Source organism: Nelumbo lutea, chromosome 4 (genome assembly GCF_056320005.1).
Source record: "Nelumbo lutea isolate HS-2025 chromosome 4, American lotus-T2T, whole genome shotgun sequence".
Lineage (NCBI taxonomy): Eukaryota > Viridiplantae > Streptophyta > Magnoliopsida > Proteales > Nelumbonaceae > Nelumbo > Nelumbo lutea.
The window spans coordinates 41,893,793-41,910,204 of record NC_142687.1 but is presented as its reverse complement, the minus strand read 5'-3'; the positions used below and the strand labels follow the sequence as shown (position 1 = coordinate 41,910,204).

General features: G+C 40.4%; 1 long non-coding RNA gene across 1 annotated transcript in view; it reads right to left on the bottom strand.

The window, feature by feature from the left end:
- LOC148855416 (uncharacterized) overlaps positions 1 to 6,508 on the bottom strand; it is a 35,211-nt gene extending 28,703 nt beyond the window's left edge. The window contains exon 1 of the long non-coding RNA XR_016113293.1: positions 6,370 to 6,508. This is a non-coding gene — a long non-coding RNA (uncharacterized LOC148855416). The remainder of the gene's footprint in view (positions 1 to 6,369) is intronic.
- Positions 6,509 to 16,412: the final 9,904 nt, after the last annotated feature.

Sequence of the window (16,412 nt, the reverse complement as noted above, 5' to 3'; positions counted from 1 at the left end):
TCTTTCCTTTGGGTAGATCAACTACCTCCCAGGTGTTGTTTTTCAACAGGGCATCACGGATAGGGCTTCTTGCATTGTTCTTGGAATAGGGACATTGGAAATGGAACTAAGGTAGGACCTGTAGGTAGGAGATAGGCGATCATAGGATAAAAAATGGGAAATACAGTGGGCTGTAGATGTGGTACAATGTCGTTTCCCTTTACAGACTGCAATCGGAAGGTCAAGATCATTTGTAGGAGGTGAAATGGCAACGATAGGGGAAGTCTCTGTGGGCCCTGGGACTGTAGTACCTAGACCTGGAGCTGCAGATGAGATTGAAGCTAGCCTGGACTGCTGATGATCAGGATCAACCTGCCTGCACCGCCTGTGATAGACCCTCAACTCCTGATCCCTCTGACCACCCTCACCATTGCAGCTCTCATCACCCAATGGAATAGGTAAAGGGACTGCCCCACTCTCACTGCTCTCCCCTAAAGACAAGGACTCAAACCCCCACTCTCACTGCTCTCCCCTAAAGACAAGGACTCAAACCCCCACTCTCACTGCTCTCCCCCTGAGGGGAAACCCAAGGATAATAGGGTGTCCCCTCAAAGAAAGTGACATCCATGGAAACAAGCCTCCTCCCTGAGACAGGATCATAGTAGCAATAACCCTTTTGAGTGTGTGCATAACCAAGGAAGATGCATTTGAAGGCTTTGGGTTCGAACTTGGAGTGATGGGGACCAAAAAGCTGAACAAAGCAAGTAAAACCGAATGTCTTAAGGGGAATAGAAAACAAGTCCTCACGTGAGTGTAGAAGGGAAAAAGGAGATCGCATATCAAGGACCCTGGAAGGAACCCGATTAATAAGGTATACTGCCGTGAGGATAGCATCACCCCAGAAGCAAATAGGAACATTGGAAGTAAACATGAGACTTCTAGCCACTTCCAAAATGTGCCTATTCTTCCTTTCGGCAACTCCATTCTGCTGAGGTGTATGAGGGCAAGAGCTCTGGTGGATAACTCCATGATGAAGAAGATAAGATGTCAATGATTTAGCAAAGTATTCCTTTGCGTTATCAGATCTGAGAACTTTGATCTTGGCATCAAACTGAGTTAGGATCATTTGGTGAAAATTTCAGGTCAGGGAAGGTACCTCATCTCATGAGAGCATGAGATAAACCCAAGAGAAACGGGAATGGTCATCAACAAATAACAAGAAATATATGTACCCACCCATGGAAGGGATATGATAAGGCCCCCAAACGCCAGTATGCACAATATCAAAAGAATTATCACTCCTTTTATTACTCAATAAATAAGGCTTTCTACAATGCTTAGCAAACTCACAACTTTCACACTGTAACTGAGACAACTTAATAGACTCAAATAAAGCAGGAAACAAACTCTGTAAAGACCAAAAAGACAAATGACCTAATTGGTTATGCCAAAGCATAACCAGACTCACACTTTGAGAAACAAAGGACATCTTCTTTACTGACTCTCCCTGACGGAACCGCTCCCCAAGTAGATAGATCCCATTCATCTCACAACCAGTCCCAATCACCTTCTTTGTCTCCAAGTCTTGAAAAACACATCAGTCAAGGAAGAAGGTTACTGAGCAGTTCATATGCTTGGTAATACTACTGACTGAAAGAATGTTAGTATCAAGATTAGGAACATACAAGACAGATGACAGGGAGATAGTATCTGATAACTTGATGTCACCCTTCCCAGAAATAAGAACCAGGGAGCCATCAGCAATAGATACCTTATCCCTACCAGAAGACAAATGGTAAGGAGTAAACAATGAAGGCAAGCTAGTCATGTGATCAGATGCACCTGAGTCTATTACCCAACAAGGTTCAGTAGTACCTGGAGCTGAGGCATGATAGGCTGAAGCTCAAGTACCTGAATGTGCGAAGGCAGATGTAGCAAGGGCTGATGAAGACTGCGGTGGCTGAGCTGAATTTCCAACTTCCTTTTCTAGCTGTATTAGGGCAGCCCGAACTGCAGCTAAGGTCTCTAAAGATGTTCCTTTTGTGCCAGATGAGGATGTTGAATCAGTGTTCACGGCTACATGAGCAGTGCCCTTCTTGTTTCTCAACTTCGCAGGAACCAAGTGAGGGTGCAGTTTCCAACATGTTTCTTTTGTATGTTTGGGCTTCTTACAATGTTCACATACCACATCCTTTTTGTCTTCCATCCTCCTGTCCTTCTCTGAATCACCCCCTGATTTGGGTGTGACCGCTACAAAGGCTGGTGTGGGGGGCTGAGGTTGCATCATAACCTTCCTTCTGGTCTCTTCACTGTGTACAAATGAGTATGCCTGAGAGAGAGTCACATTGTCTCTAGTCAAAATCTGTTGCCAGACAATATCATACTCTGAATTTAGGCCTGCCAAAAACTCAAATACCTGGTTTGTCTCAACCTACTTTATATATATCTGTGCATCTCTAGGACTCTCCCACTCAAGAGTCTCTAAGTGATCAATCTCACGCCACAAGGACTGCAAGGTAGAGAAATATACTGAAACCGGTCTCTCTCCTTCTTTAAATTCATATGCTCTGGCAACATTAAGGGGTTGGGAATAAGTTTCTTTCATAACATCCCATATCTCCTTAGTTGTCTTTGTCCATAAATAATCCCGGCTAATATGAGGCTGCATAGAATTACACAACCATGTCATAACCAAGTAGTTTTCTTGAATCCACTTGGTATATGTCGGGTCTCCCTTGGGAGGTTCTTTCGTATCTCCCAAGAGGTACTCTAATTTACCTCTTCCACCAATAGCCATCATGGCTGATTGGGCCCATTCCAAATAGTTTGATCCATCAAACTTTACGGTCGTAATCTGAACACCCATCTCAGAAACACTACCATAATTGATGTTCCCAAGGCTGCCTTCTGCCTGATTTTTAAACTCCATTTCTGTCGAGTCTCAAAAACAACACTTGAACTACCAATCACAATCAAAAACAGTATGGGCCTGATCTGTATTCACAATGTATGTGCACAAAACTGGGATAATTCTGATCTGAAACCAACTAGCCAACACAACAGTAGCTGTCCGTAGAGCTCTAACCCCTTAGGACTCTGAAATCAGCTTAAAAAATCTGATATGCTTGGGAAAGTTAGGGTTTTAATCTATCCTTAAAGTGAAAAATTCAGTTGCACAATCCAAACAGTACTGTATAGTAGGGTTAATAAGAAACCCTAGAATCTTATCAAACCTACCAGTAAACTTAAGGGCAGCTCTAGGTAGATCACAAGGTTCAGTCACACCCTAGGGCTTGCCGCAAGATCACTTTCAACCCCTAGAGTAGAGAGAAACACAATTGAGACAGTTCGACCTAGGGTTTGCTGTAAAACCCTAGTGAATCGAAGAGAGAAAACCCTAGAATGGTTCGGCCTTCCCCTCCAGATAGGTCCAACCTATCTTCTCTGATAAAACTTCTCTTAGAAAGTAAACAACTTACAAGGAAAAATTGTTTGCTGCCTTCTAGGGTTACCCGAACCCTAGTCTTCTCTGATCCTTCCTAACCACCAACACTCTGCAACCCTAGCAAGTCTCCAATAGCTGCTAGCACTTCTGGTGATCTCCAAGAATCAGTCTGCGAACTCCTTTTCAGCTTCCAGCCCTAGGAGATTCTCATGTGGTCGGCTGGAATTAGGCTCACATGAGAAACCCTAACTTTGCTCTGATACCATGTAAGAGTTCAAGGCTGCTATCAATCTTGATCACTAAGAAACTTTAGGTTCGATGAGAAGAGAAAGTGAAGAGGAAGTAGAAGAAAGAGTGGTGAGAAAGCAGTAGAACACAGGTTTTGAGGAGAAGAACAGAATCTCAATATTCTGCCGCCGCCACTTTAATTTAATATTTATATGTTATGCTAGTTACATGAAAGGACATATCTGCCCTTGGTGTTTACATCATAACTGCCAACACATAACAACATAAAACTGAAAAATAAATAACAACTAGGAATAACAGAATAACAAATTGACCACAGCTGTGACTAGATACATTCTACCCTACGGACAGAGTGGGACCACAGCTGTGGGGCCCACATCAATGTTTTCTACAAACTGCACATGAGATTCAAGAAGGAATGTTTAGTTAGAATTGGTTTACAGCTTCTCCCTCTCTCTCTCTCTCTCTCTCTCTCTCTCTCTCCCTCCTGAATTCTTGAACCCAATTGTTCTTCATTCACCAATTCTCCTGAATTCTTGAACCCAAAATACTACATCTAGTATCATTCTTTAATCCACAAAAATGCAACTCTCCATGCATCACCAATTTCCTTGAAGATAACTCCATCCCAAGCACTTCATGGCACCTAAAATACCCTAAACAGCCACCAATCACATACCTTCTTTGTAACAAGGGCCACTTACAATGGCTTCCACTTACCAAAGCATAAATACTGGTATAGTCAATAAGTTTCTTCCTATGGCCTCAAATGAAATGAAGCTTCATCCATCACAAGAGGATGGAAGAAACTTACTCCCTCTCCTTCCCTCCCTCCCTTTCCTTGAAGATAACTCCATCCCAAGCACTTAATGGCACCTAAAATACCCTAAACAACCACCAATCACATACCTTCTTTGTAACAAGGGCAACTTACAATTGCTTCCACTTATCAAAGCATATATACTGGTAGTCAATAAGCTTCTTCCTATGGCCTCGAATGAAATGGGGCTTCATCCATCACAAGAGGATGGAAGAAACTTACTCCCTTTGAGTTTCTTCACCCATAGTTTGTTTCAACACTTCCACCCCACTGAAACCCATTTGTCAATCTTGCTGGGAGCAGGATTGCAGCCACCAAACCAACCAATAAACATTTGCATAACAATTTTCATGCTCTACCACCCCATCATGTACAAAATCTTGTTGAAACTTGAAAGGCCTAACAACCAGCACCAATGCCACTCCCTGTTTGTTGACATCAATTATTTCTCTCATGCTTTCTGGGAACAGAACCATGTTACTCTCTTTTGAAAATATATTAGGTCAAGATCAACTGCAACATGCATATCAATTTCTTTCCAGCAATCTTGGTATACCATTCACTCCTGTGAGTGTGTTATATAATGTTTTTTTTCTGTTTTTGGTAATGAGTGTTATATAATGTTAATATACCAAAAAAAAATGAAATAGTCAAATAATTTTCCAGCTAATTGACATGGTTTCTTGTTTGTTCTCAGTCCTGCTTACTCACAAATCACAATATATGTTCTAGCTATTTTGTAGACATTTTAGGCAAAAGCTCTAAAGTTTTAATAGTATGCCACTTCTCCCATCACCCCTTGCTGACTCTTGAAAGCTTATGAATAGAAAACACATCAGCCTGCATGTTCCTATAAATAAACCAAATCCACTACAATGACTAGAACTAAACAGGAATACTAAGGAAAGACCCTCAACTGAAAAAAGCAGCCCCAAATCAGTTCAACTCTCTACCAACGGCTCCAGCAAGACCATCATTCTCTCTTCTTTTTCAGAGTATTACATCGATATGCTGATACATTTTTTTTCCGGAGAGGTTAAGGCTGGGGTGCAAGGAAAGGTATAATGCAATGCAATTGTACATACAATTATGAGAGACAGGAGAATCTTTGACAACAAAGCAGTTATTTTTAGAAGGGGGGGGGGGGGTAAAATTCTTGGCCTTCTTAGCTCATCAGTGATGATAACATCGAAGTTCATAGGAAGTTCTCATGCAACCTGAGTAGGAATCTCCTAAAAATCCAACATTTATCCAAACTCCCAAGATGATACCTCTGTTGGAGTTGCACCCTCTCCTCCCACTACAGACCTCATTAGACTCCCATTTGGATGGTAAGTTCAATAAAAAAATCTCACTTCAGCTAGAATTGGTGGTGTTTTCTTGAGGCTAGATGATAGTATTTTCTGGTCTTACAACAGAATCATAGGTGATTCTTATGTGATAGGAGCTCAAATAAGTGCTCTTCTCACCAGAATCAGTATAACAAAGAATTTTTGCATTTCAGCCTTCACCTTACAGAGTAATTTTGTTCAGACACAATGGGTTCAAAGGGAATTAAATTCTATAGGAGAAGCAAGCAAAATACAAGATTGAGCTAGCTGTTTTTACAGTGACTGCTCTTTGCCCAAATAGTTTTTTTGAGAGGGAAGGGCAGTATGGCCTGTGGTTATTTTCCATATTATTTGCATTTCTATACACTGTCATGTACATCTCTTTTGGCATATAACACAATGGCCAGTAGTTATTTTCCCCAAGGAAAACAAATGGCCTAAAATGCCTTTATGTAAACGTTTGAAATATAATACAATGGATTCTGATAATCCACCATGAAGCATGGATGATTTAAATGTTTAAAGAGTTATAGGGTAGAACAAACCTCTTCCTTGGAAGTAGTGTAGGAGTTATGCCAAGCTTAGGAATCTTTCCACTGAATCTTGGTCTGAAGTTACAGTGCTGCATTATATGACAGATTGTAGGTGTAATATATATTCTCCTGCAATAATCACTCTCCAGTATTGGGGTGGTTAGCTGCACAACAGTTGCTCCCATTCTGCAGCCCATGAACTGCAAAACAAGATAAGAAAAGAATATAGTTAATCAGGGAGAAGCCAACTTTTGATATGCACAATAAGCATTGGTCCAAAAACTAAAATTCCAGTCAAGCAATCAGTAACATTAGTTTTGCAAGGACTGATCCATTCCTACTTGACTTGGTTTCAACATTTTCTGATGCGATGGGCTTTTGACTCTGAAATGTATTTACCAATAAGGCTATAACTGTTCAAATTCTGATTGTTGTATTGTCAAAAAAAAAAGTCCAGAGAGGAAGTTAACTTCCATGCACCTTGAATAACTGAAAATAAAAAAAAAAAAAGGGAAATCTTAGTCGCCTTGTAGCCCACAGTGAATTTGCTGCAACCCAAAATTTCCATAAAACCAAACAGAATAACATAAAGGCTCATATATAGGAGGGAGGCTGCTTCAATACAAACTCTTACAGAGTGTTGTGAAACAAAATAATTTCATAAAGTATTCCTTAACAACTGAAAATATTAAGTTATCATCTAAAATGGATTTTTCCTTTTCTTTTTTTTTTTTTTTTTTGAAAGATAAAAGGAAAAAGGATTTCATTAAAGAAAAAAAAAACAGAAAGTACAAGGAGAAGGTGATAGTATCACCAAAGAAGAAAAAGACCTAAAACCAGCCAATCACATAAACAAGACCAGACACAACCCCAAAACTAAAACAACAAAAACAAAACAAGAACTCCAAAGCCCCCAAAAAAACACCCTTAATCCTCCCCTTCAAACACTTACTCCTTCCCTTAAGTGCTCTCATCCCAAATTTGTCCACTTTCACCTACTATGACTTCTTTGACCTCTCTTCCCTCCAACTTCTTTCAAACCCCTCAAAAGTTCTTATAGTAAACTCTTCTCCTCCCTAAAAAACAGCCCAAGCCCCTTGTCCACCTCTACATCGCAGTTTGCAAGATCTCCGATAGGCAAAGGAGAGAGGAATTAGATAGGTGGAGGCCCCATCCTAGGAAGCTTCTGGGGGTATAGGGGTATTATGGAAGGATGAAGTGTCGGAACCAATGGAGGAACTGACTGGCAGATATTCCATATCTGAAAAGTTGAAGAATATGGAGGATGGATTCACTTGGGTGCTAACTAATGTCTATGGACCAAATAATTATAGAGAGAGGAGTGATATGTGGGAGGAACTGTATGCAGTATGGGACCTAATGGGAAGGTATTTGGTGTTTGGGAGGGGATTTCAATGTGATAAGCTTTTCCAATAAAACTTCTAATCCCCATCGGTCTATCATCACTAGTATGAGGAAATTTAATGAATTCACAGGCTTGTGTGAATTGAAGGAGATGCCCCTGTTTCAAACAAATTTTACCTGGTCCAATTTACAGGAAAACCCATTATGCTCAAAATTGGATAGATTTTTGTTTAATATAGGGTGGAAGAATCATTGGGAAGGTTTGGTTTCTAGAGCAATGCTTAGAGTCACTTCAAACCACCACTTCATTAGAATAGGAACAGAATGTTCTATACAAGGTCCTACCCCTTTTAGATTTGAAAACAGTTGCAGAAACTAGGGTTTCAAGAGAGAGAAAGAAAGAAGAGAAGAAGAGGAAGAAGAGAGAGTAATGTTTCGAGAGGTGTCACTGTTCACACCCTCAAAAGTTTACTTTACAATTTGAAAAATAATAATTACAAGAAGGCCCCTATCTAGGAGTATAAGAAAGGAGGAAAAGACCAAGAACACCCTTGTCTAACCATTCTCAACACTCCCCTTCAAGCTAAGCATATATGTCAAGCATGCCCAACTTGGCAAGGTTCTTAGCAAACACCTTTAGTGAGGCAATCAGCTAGTTGGTCTTCTGACCTTACAAAAGGAAGGAAAATCTCTCTACCAGCAATTCTTTCTCTAATAAAGTGTCTATCCACCTCAATATGCTTTGTACAATCATGTTGGGTTCGGCTTCAGTCAAAGTTGAATGCATTCGAACATTACGAGAGAATGGCGTGTGTCCATAAGTGCGTGTGCATTCTATATTCGTGAGAGGATGGTAAACGGGCATTTACCACGAATGCCGTTAGCCATCCCTCATTCAAAGTGTTTTTGCAAAACCCTTTCGGCTCTCTTCTTTCCCGTGTCTCTCCAGTCTCCACCCAAATCGACCCATCCCCCTTTTCTGCTATCCTCTCCAACCGGCGAAAGCAAAAGGCATCATTGGCTTCTTCTGTCGACCGGCGACAAAGAGCAGGTAAATCTTCCTTCTTCTTTGCTTCTCTTAAACAGCTTTCTCCCATGAAGCTGAACGCGTTCTGTTGATGGTAGTGATGTTCCACCGACGACGAACGGCTTCATCTGCAACTAATCCACTAGCAACCTACTGGCCGGAAGATGAAGTCGTTCGTCTCCGGCGGAACATCAACGCCATCAACAGAACGCATTCAACTTTTCATGGGAGAAGACTGTTCAAGAGAAGCAAAGAAGAAGGAAGAATTATCTGCTCTCTGTCGCTGGTCGACAGAAGAAGATTCCACCACTAGTGATGCCTTTTTCCTTCGCCAGTTGGAGAGGATAGCAGAACAGGGGGATGGGTAGATTTGGGTGGAGACTGGAGAGACGCGGGAAAGAAGAGAACCAAAAGGGTTTCAAAAAAACACTTAACGCCCATTTACCATCCTCGCACGAATATAGAATGCACACACGCTTATGGACGTGTGTCATTCTCTTGTAATGTTCGAATGGTGTTCGAACGCATTCAGCTTTGACTGAAGCCGAACCCGATCATGTTGGACAAGATTGTGAGCAATATTTATAGCTACTTGATTGTCACAGTATAGTCTCATTGGAACATCTGCTTGGATGCCCATCTCAGTCAATAAGGTCTTCAACCAAAGTAATTCAGACACTCCATGAGCCATTGCCTTGTACTCTGCCTCAGCACTAGAACGAACAACCACAGATTGTTTCTTACTTCTCCAGGAAAGCACATTGCCTCCAACTGAGGCACAATAACCAGATATAGATCTTCTATCACCGATGGGCCTTGCCCAATCAACATCTGTGTAAGCCTCAATCTTTAAATGGTCGTGATTGGAATACAACATCCCTTTGCTATGACATCCTTTTAGGTAGGCTAAAATTATGTTAACTGCATGCATATGAGATGTCCTGGGTTCATGCATATATTGGCTAACCACTCCAACAGCATAAGAAATGCCAAGTCTAGTCAAACAAAGATATAGAAGGCGTCCTACCAATCTCTAATACACCCCCTGTCTGGAAGAACTTCTCCTTCAGTAGAGTTCAATTTGTGGTTGGGATCAATTGGAGTTTCTATAGGCTTACACCCTAACTTCCCAACCTCAAGAAGCAAGTCAAGTACATACTTCCTTTGTAACTGAAAAATCCCATTCTTGGATCTTGCAACTTCAATGCCAAGAAAGTATCGAAGATCACCAAAGTCTTTAATTTCAAATTTAGAAGCAAAGAATGACTTTAATTGAAAGATACTTGTGATATCATCACCTGTCACAACAATGTCATCAACATATACTATCAACATTGTTACTCTACCATCAACTCTTCTAATAAATAAGGTGTGGTCAACCTGAGCTTGAGAAAAACCAATCTTTAAGATGGCATTCCTAAACCTGCCAAACCATACTATTGGAAACTGTTTTAATTCATACAAAGACTTCTTTAAACGGCACACTTTTTCCATTATTGTTAGGAAAACTTACCTCAGGTCTCACCCTAGCAGCTAAGACAAGCCACCCCAACCAACTTGGCAGTACATTAGTGTCAGCCTTGGTAGGATAAATCTCCCCAGATCTATCCAACGGCTATGAAGATTATAAACTAACACGAGTCTCATATGTGTCCAGTTTAAGAGTATTACACAGAAACACACCATAATAACATGAATCAAATATGTACTTTATTCATTCACAATAAATGTCATAATGTATATCATGCTGATTAGAGCTAAGGGCATACACTGTCTAACATACCCCCCATACAGGTGTCGCATATGGGCCCCAAACATCAATATGAATCAAGTGGAAAGCAACATTACTTCTTTTACTGCTTGCAAAATATGTATTTCTACATTGTTTTTATAAATGACAAACTTCACATTCTTAATTCAATTTGGACATGGAATCAAACAAGTTTGGAAACAAAAACTTGACAGAATTGACAGACATATGACCAAGGCGACAATGTCATAATTTCAAAAGACTCATTTTCTCATTGGAACAATACTCAGTCTAGCTTGACAATTCATGCTTTGAAGGTCCATCCAGGAGGTAGACTCCATCCACTTCATGTCCATTTCCAATCGTCTTCCCCGTGCTCAGGTCCCAAAAAACACAATGGGTGGGAAAAAAAAGACATTGAGCAATTGTGGGATTTTGATAGAAAACTAATAGACAATAATTGTAGTTGGGGCACATATAGAACAGAGTCAAGAGAGGTTATTAGTGATTCTGACTTCACCCTGACCTAAGATTGGGGTTTGAGATCCATCAGCAATAGTAATCTTGCCCTTCCCTGAGTATGAAATAAAATGTGAAGGCATACCAGTCATATGGGCACTGGCCCCAGAGTCTACAATCCATGGGTTAAAGGAGGTGGAAGAAGCAAGTGCAGTACCTGTCTTGGCATATGAACTAGATAGATTACTAAGTCCAAAACCAAATAAGGAGGACGTACCACCCTTCTCTAGTTGCAACAATATATTCCTGAGTTTGTCCATCACATCCAAGGGTTGAGCATCATTACCAACTATAGCCAAGTGAGCATTGCCCTTCTTCCCAGTTTTGTACTTCTCCTGTTTTAGATGATGATTGAGCTTCCAAAACCTTTCTTTAGTGTGTCTTGGCTTCTTGCAATACTCACAAATAACATCATCGACCTTCTCTGCAATCGGATGTTTTCTAGTATTTTGCTTGGGGCGAAATGACATAAATGCAGAATGATCACTCACAGAGGATGGCATAATGGCGGTTCTTCGGCTTTCTTCCCCTTGTACAAGAGAGCAAGCAATAGCAAGAGAGACAACACCTGCGCTAAGAATGTGCTGCCTAGTGAAATCAAACTTTGGGTTTAAGACAGCCAAAAAATCAAAGACTCTATTATCCTCTATGTACTTTCGATACTGCTCACCATCTTCAGGGTCCTTCCAAACTAGAGTTTTCAAGTGATCCATTTCTTCCTAGATAGACTGTAGAGAAGAGAAATACATAGCAACAAATCTTTCCCCCTAACGTATACTGCAAGCTTCCCTTCGAAGTTGATACACTCTAGTAGTATTGTTAACTTGGGAATAAGTAGCAAGCACCCTATCCAAGATAACCTTGGCAAACGGAACAAACATGTAATTTCGAGCAATATGAGGTTGCATTGAGAAAATCAGCAATGACATAACAAGGGAGTTGTCATGTTCCCACCTTGCAAATCTCGGGTCTTTAGGACTCAGCTTCACTTCCCTTCCTATGATGAATCCCAGTTTACCTTTCCCAATAATGGTAAGTTTAGTAGACTGAGACCACTCTAGAAAATTAGTTTCATCCAGTTTAACAATAGTTATCATACCACTGGAAATATCTGCAATCCTTGGGAGCACGTCGAGAACCATCTGAAAATCCTTAGATGATTCCATATTCTAACAAGACACCTTTTAACCAACAAAAAAGGACCCCCAACACTTTAACCGAGGTTTCCAAACCCAAAAAAACTAGGTTACCACACAATTAAGAACCAAAGTAAGACCCAAAAACTAGGTTGGCAGCAAAATAGTGGGAGAAAAAATCTCCCAAAAATCACATAGTGCTTAGAAAATTACGGGACCACTTCCTATCAATCCCAAATTGAAAAACAACCTGAATGGTCTAGGTTTTACAATAGGAAAAAAAATCATTAAACTTGCTATACATGGCTCAACATCACATCTGGGATTTCTACGATTTTTTGCTTGAAAAATCCACCAAAAATGATAAAAGCTTTGGATAATGACAAGAGTCATACCAAATTTTTTCTAAAATCACGGCGAATCAAACTGTGTTAGTTTCATAGACTGACACCAACTGTACGGACTGCTGACATCATCCAGCAATGGTCTAACATCAGTAGTTCACCTATGGGTAGGAGATCAGTAGAGAACCAACCCCCAAAAGCTTCTACCTGCTCTAATACCAAGTTGCAAAAACTAGGGTTTCAAGAGAGAAAGAAAGAAGAGAAGAAGAGGAAGAAGAAAGTAATATATCAAGAGGTGTGTTGTTCACTGTTCACACCCTCAAAAGTTTATAACTTGAAAAATGATAATTACAAGAAGGCCCCTATCTAGGAGCCTAAATACTGAGAGAATATAAGAAAGGAAAATAGGACCAAAAATACCCCTATCGAACCATTCTCAACAAAAACATGTGGTTGACACACCCAAATCTTATTTGAAGAGTGAAGAAGTGGTAGAAAAAGGACCTAAGGGGGATAAGGTGGAAGGGAATCAAATTCCATAAGAAATTGTAAAGATTGAGATCTAAAATAAAGGAGTGGGATAGGGATCATTTTGGAAGGTCAGAAGAAAGAAAGTTGACTCTTATTTCTCGAATTGAAGAGTTGGATAATGTAGAAAGTGGAAGAAACCTTCATGCAAAAGAGAAGGAATTGAAATGGAAATTAAAGAAAGAATTGGAGGGAGTCCTAAAGAGAGAGTAAATATCCTAGAAACAAAAGTCAAGACATAAATGGATAAAGGGGATGGGAATACAAAATTCTTTCATGTGATGATGGCCAATGGAAGAAGGCGTAAGAACTTTGTGGATAGGATGGAAATCAATGGGAAGTAGATCTCGAATCAAGACGAAATAGCCAAAGTCTTTGTGGATCACTTTAAATCCTTCTATAGAAGACCTATGGAGGAAAGGTTGAGTTTAGAAGGAAGAGGATGACTCTCTGTTTATGTGGTGGGATAAATTTGGAAGTGATAAGAATAGGGAAGGGGATGTCAAAAGGGAAGAAATACACCACTCTTACTAGTGGCCAAGAGGAGAGGAAAAATGAAAAAAGTTTGGAAACCCATTCTATGGAGTCCCCACCCCCCGTGAAGGTGAGAGAAAGATAGTTTGTGATGCTTCCCGAAACAACATGGGGAATTGCTCCATTGGTACCATTGCAAGAAACCACTTAGGTGTTGTTATCGACACCAATATGTATAGTGTGGGGACAACAACAATTAACATACTCGAGGCTTGGGCTACTCTTGAAGCCCATAACATGGCTCTAAATTTTAAGGGATCTCCCATCATCATCGAAGGGAACTCCAAACTTGTTATTCTCTGTCTTCAACAGGTACTTAACCTGCCCTAGAGATTGAAAGACATCATTAATGATTGCTTGGACATGAAGAGATTGTGCAAGACTGAGGTCATCTACGAATACACCTATCGTGAAGCAAACCAAGCTGCTGATTGGCTAGCAAACAAAGCTCAAAGAAATGGGAGTAAACACTCAACGCTCAACCCGAGGGCCCTTCCTAGGGACCTAAATGCTATAGTTTTTGGAGATTTGTTGGGACGTGCTACCCCCCATCTTGTGTAGCCCTTGCCACTGTTATAAAAAAAATGAGTTTTGAAGGATTAGAGTGGCCCTTACTAGATAAGGAGACAGAAAGATGGCCGGAAAGAAATTTTGAAGAAAAGGAAATAAGAAAGGCAGTATTATCCGTGAATAGATCAAAACTTCAAAAGCACCTGCCCAAATGGATTCACAATGGCTTTCTACCAGGATTGTTGGGAAGTGTTGAAAGATGATTTATTCAAAGTCTTTAAGGAACTATCAAATACACATATTGTTAGCCTTGGAACTAATGCAACTTTCTTGGCCTTGATCCCAAAAAAACTTGATGCTAGCCATCCAAAGAACTTCCAACCCATTAGTTTGGTGACCAATGTCTACAAGAAAATTGCAAAAGTCTTATAGTTGAGGATCAAAGTAATACTCCCCTCCCTCATCAGTCGGTTCAAGGAGAATTTGTGCAAGGAAAACAATTAATTGATCAAATCCTAATAGCTAATGAATGTATAGAGCAAATGAAGAGATCTAGAAAGGAAGGACTTGTGTATAAATTGGACTTGGAAAAACCCTACAACATGGTGGACTGGAAATTTCTGACAAAAGTATTACAACAATTGGGGGCAAGGTGCCAACCAGCTGGTTGGTAAGGTCTCCTGCTAGTCGTAGCAGAGACTTGGGATCGAATCCCGCCTACACCTGGGTTGGGGGATGGGCTACCCCCCATTGTGTAGCCCTTCAAAAGATGTCAAAAAGAAAACAATGGGGGCTTAGAGAGAGATGGTGCATTTGGATGTTTGATTGTGTAAGGTCTTGTCATTTCTCTATCCTTGTTAATGAGTGGTTCAGGTTTGATCCCCTCTCACCTTTCCTTTTTGCTTAAGTGGCAGATGTCTTTCTGTGAAGAGGGAGACATTAGGAGACTGAACAGATTAAAAGATCCGACTAAGAAGTTCGTGAAAAAGTACCAAATCTGAAAATCAACTTAGATAAGAGTTGCATAGCAAAGATTAATATGGAGAATGACCTGAACTTGGTAGTGAATTGTTTAGAATGTTGTATCACCCCTGGCCTTTGACCTATCTAGGGCTACCTCTAGGTGCAAACTTGAAGGAAAGCAACTTTTGGAACCCAGTTGTAGAAAGATGTTAAAGAAACTGGCTGCTCAAAAGAGAAATTATACCTCTCTGGAAGGTTGGATTACTTCAAATAAGATCAACATTGGCTAACCTACACATCTACTTTCTCTCTATTTTAAGATCCCACCAAGGGAAGAAAAGAAACTAGAAAAAAAAAAAAAAAAAAAACTATGAGAGATTTCTTTGGGACCCAAGAGAGACTAGGAAAGACCACTTAATAAGCTGGGAAGTTGTGTGTAAAATCAATGAAGAGGGTGATTTAGGTCTTGGGAATGTAAGAAAGAAGAATACAGCTCTCTTAGGGAAATGGTTATGGAGATGGCCTTTAGAGAGGGAAATTTCGTGGGTTGAGATAATGGCTAGCAAACATAGGAGATTGGATAATGGTTGGGATGTTGGTGTATCACAAAGGGCTACCTTGGCAGCACCTTGGAAATCAATTCATAGCCTCTTCCTTCAATTCCTCAAGGATATCAGATATGATGTTTGCTCAAGGAATTTAATTCAATTTTGGGAAGACATTTGGTTAGGTAAAGACCTTTCTCAAGCTTTCTTCCCTCTTTTATCTCTCATAAGCTTCCAAGGCTTTCCTTACAACATTCTCCCCCACCCCAAAAAAAAGAACAAGCCCGGGGATAATACCAACTCCCGCCTCTATATCAGCCAAAGTCTTCAAATCTACGCCACCTTTCTTCATCTCCTTATCCTTTGGGTCCTCCTTTCTTCATTTCCTTATCCTATGGGTCCTCCTTAGGAGAGATCTCACTCAAATCAAACTCATCCCTCACAACTTTCTTTGACAAGTCCAGATTGATCGGCTTCTCTTGATTAGAACCATCCTGACGAAGTTTATTTCTGTCCCCATTGGATGAGAATGAAGAAATTGGGCAAGATTTCTCCTAACTTGAAGAACTTAATTTAATCTTTCTTTTGTAGATCTTTTTATACTTACTTGTAGGTCCATCTCCCACCAGGTCCTCCTTTAGCCTTGAGAAAACTTCCGTGATATGCACTACATTGTGTTTGCTTGAATTGCTGGTCTTCTTTGGGATTTCCGAAGCCTCACTATTGTTTGCACTCGCCTCTTTTCCCCTACGACCCAAATCAACTCCCAACCTTCCAACAAACACTTCCAAGACCCAGTAACCGATGTTGATCCTATGGTCACCATCCCTTTCT